Source organism: Colobus angolensis, unplaced genomic scaffold (genome assembly GCF_000951035.1).
Source record: "Colobus angolensis palliatus isolate OR3802 unplaced genomic scaffold, Cang.pa_1.0 Scaffold180, whole genome shotgun sequence".
NCBI lineage: Eukaryota > Metazoa > Chordata > Mammalia > Primates > Cercopithecidae > Colobus > Colobus angolensis.
In genome coordinates this window covers 2,200,757-2,203,913 of record NW_012114933.1, presented here as the reverse complement: position 1 = coordinate 2,203,913, position 3,157 = coordinate 2,200,757, and positions in this window count along the sequence as shown.

Below are 3,157 nucleotides of genomic sequence, written 5' to 3'. Positions count from 1 at the left end.
GAAGGAAGGAAGGAAGGAAATAGATAATATAAATCGTCTATATTTCCAGATTTTCTAAGTCAAAATTATTTCAGCTTTAAGCAGCTCCATAATTTTTCTCATGATAATTAACTTAGCCTTCTTTGAGTCTCCATTTCGAAATTCTGTCCTTTAGCACAACAAAAGTCCATGCCTATACTTTATACTTTTGTTCAAGCAGCCAGTAACTATTTCTCCATGAAACACTGGGCCAGAAGAATGGCATGGATACTCCACTGAAACACATATACAACAGAATCAAAATTGTGCTTGCAAAATATTTTGTCAGAATAAAAGAGAGCTAATGCATTTAATGGTCAATATAGCAATTGCCTCAGAGCATTCATAAAAAAGTTTTGCCAATAGCACTGAACAGATTCCAAGTTAACAGCCAAAGCTTTCTCAAGGGTTATTGACAAATGTTGGATGGGCACCACCAATATTTTTCTGTCTGACTTTCATTTTCCCACATGCCATGACTGACACACCCCTTTGGGCTTGACACTTTTATTTTGATTTTTTTTGTCATTATTTGAGTGTTCATTTTGCATGTTTACCCCAGGTCTATAATTGGTCTATACAACACTTTTGGGAAAAGGAGGAAAAAGTGTCTGTCTGGTGGATGGCAGACCTACAAGGGCATGGTTTGGTGACCAGTGCTATTGCAATGAGTAGAAATGTCATTCCCTCTCTTTGGTAGATGCAGAACTGCACTGCAAACCTTGACATACGAATTATGGACTAAATTTTGGCCCACATTTACCTTTCCCGAGGTCCTCTGGACAGTGCACAAAAGACATTAATGTCAACTCTGCCTTTATTTTTCAGCAACACGTCTTTTACCATTTCAGTATTTAAACTTAAGTTGGTTATCTGTATTTATTCAAAGTAATGGCTACACTGCTGATTAAAAACATATATGTGCGTGTGTCCTTTCTGCTAATTAATTTCCTTAGGACTAAATGAAATTTATGTCCATGTTCCAAATGTATCTTTGCCTTTACTACTTTTCCTTTATTGACTTAGAACAGTTGTTAGTACCTTAAGAGTGGGAGATCCAAGCTTCTCCCTTTCTCTGTGAAGATTTAGTAAGACTTTCATATCAGAAAATCTCTGCATTAATTTTCTCTAAGATAACACTGTCTAATCTAAGAGAACACATTTTGATTCTAAATAGCATTGGTAATATTACGATTTAGTTAGATCTAACTTTACTGCTTTGCACTTAAATAATTTTTCTATGCAAAAGTTTTATGCTTTTTCTTTTGTCTAAAAATACTGTGAACTTTCTCTTTGTCAGAGCTCAATGTTGCCTAAGCATACCTACCTTTATTTTTTTAATAATATGAATTGGAAGAAGCTTTGTGCCTTTAAGCCAGAGGCGGAGGGCTTGGAGGGGCCCAGACTGCTGGTGTGGATCCCTGCCAATCAGGCTTGCTGTCTCTTCAGTGGTGGGGCAAAGGATGTCCCTCTGAGGGATTTTTTTGCTTGTTTTGGTCTATACCTGGTGGTGCTTCCAGATCACAAGCTTCTTTGGTACCCACATTAGGATATTTGGGAGACAAAAAGAAAACCCGGAGAATCTGGGGCTGTGAATTCACCTTTTTCTTTACTCTGTTCAGAGTTGAAAGTCCATTTACGATTGTCTATTGAATAATTACTGGAACACTTAACTGTGTTTATAGGGGAGGGACCAGGAAAAGGGAGTCTATGCCATATTTTAAGTAAGATTCAGATGACAATATACTGTCAAGCAACACCAAGGACTCTAGTGTCTTTCAATGTGGCCATTTCTCATGTTTTAACAGTGACTTATTTGTTAACAGTTATTCCCGCTGAATCTTTGTTCATTAAAATATTGAAAACCTTTCAATCTAACTACATAAAATTTTGCTATCATATTTTTATCCTTTTCTGCCATGGTTGTCCATATTTACACTGTTTATGAAGGAATATTTTATTATTCATTTATGTGCTTCATAATTAAATGTCTTCTAATTTAAGCCCTAGTTGTTATAATACATTCATTCAGCTCAGTGATTGCCTCTGCAATGAGTAAATAAGAAGACCATTTGGCTTTGCTTATTAATGTATTGGATAGGCTGCCTTTTGACATCCTGATAGAGATATTATTTTTCTTTTATTTTAAAAATGAATCACGTGGTCTCCTACAGCACAAAAGTTTACATTGACCGCAAGCTGACCTAGGCAGCAAAAAGTGAAACTATTTGTTTTCTAAATTTGACCAAGTAGGAGGACAAGTTTCACTGACAGTACAAATGGCCTCACTAATACTGAGGCAAATGAGATTCGCCTCTAAGCTTTGCCAAAGTTTTAAAGTCAACTTTTAAACAGTGAGTTTTCTAATCATAAAATATTTTAGGATGCAAGTGTCAGGTGTAGGTAAACCGCAATTAACACATAAAAATTGGTGGGTAGTGTGCTAAAAGTTTTGTTAATCTGAGCAAAAAGAATTGTGTACCAATCATTGTAAGATTGGTAAGTAAGGCACTCCCTTTCCACAGCAAGCCAATAATGGAGTAAATTAGCTATAGTTGTTGACTATAGAGAGTTTACCAACATTATCATCAGAGTCCCCTTCTAAAGGCTGGGAGCCATTGCACAGAAACAACCTTTATTCAGTGTCCACAGGTTTATAAGAATGTCTGCTTTGTTAGCCATAAGTGAATCTTTTAAAGAAAAGATTCCTCATGGATAGGATGACTAGCCCTAGGAATAAATCAAAGGTAATTAAACTTATTCATATACTGTCTATAAAATATAGATGTTTTAGTTTCTCAGCAGTTAGTATAATTTCTACTTTCTCTTTAAAATCACTTACTTTAGATTTTATTTATACATATTTCTTATGGAATATTGCTAAAGCCCAGAATGTCACATTTAGGTGTTACGGTGTCCCTCTGTGTGCAGTCCTTATATTCTGATGGAAAATGTAGAGACCTTGCTCAGATGATTTCTGTAAGAAGATTGGCTCACAGCGTTTTCCTTTTCTCATTTTTCCCCACTTTCCTGCTGCTGCTGCTGTTGCATCTATGAGTGAGAACATGCAGTGTTTGGTTTTCTGTTCTTGTGATAGTTTGCTAAGAATGATGGCTTCCAGCTGCATCCATGTCCCTAC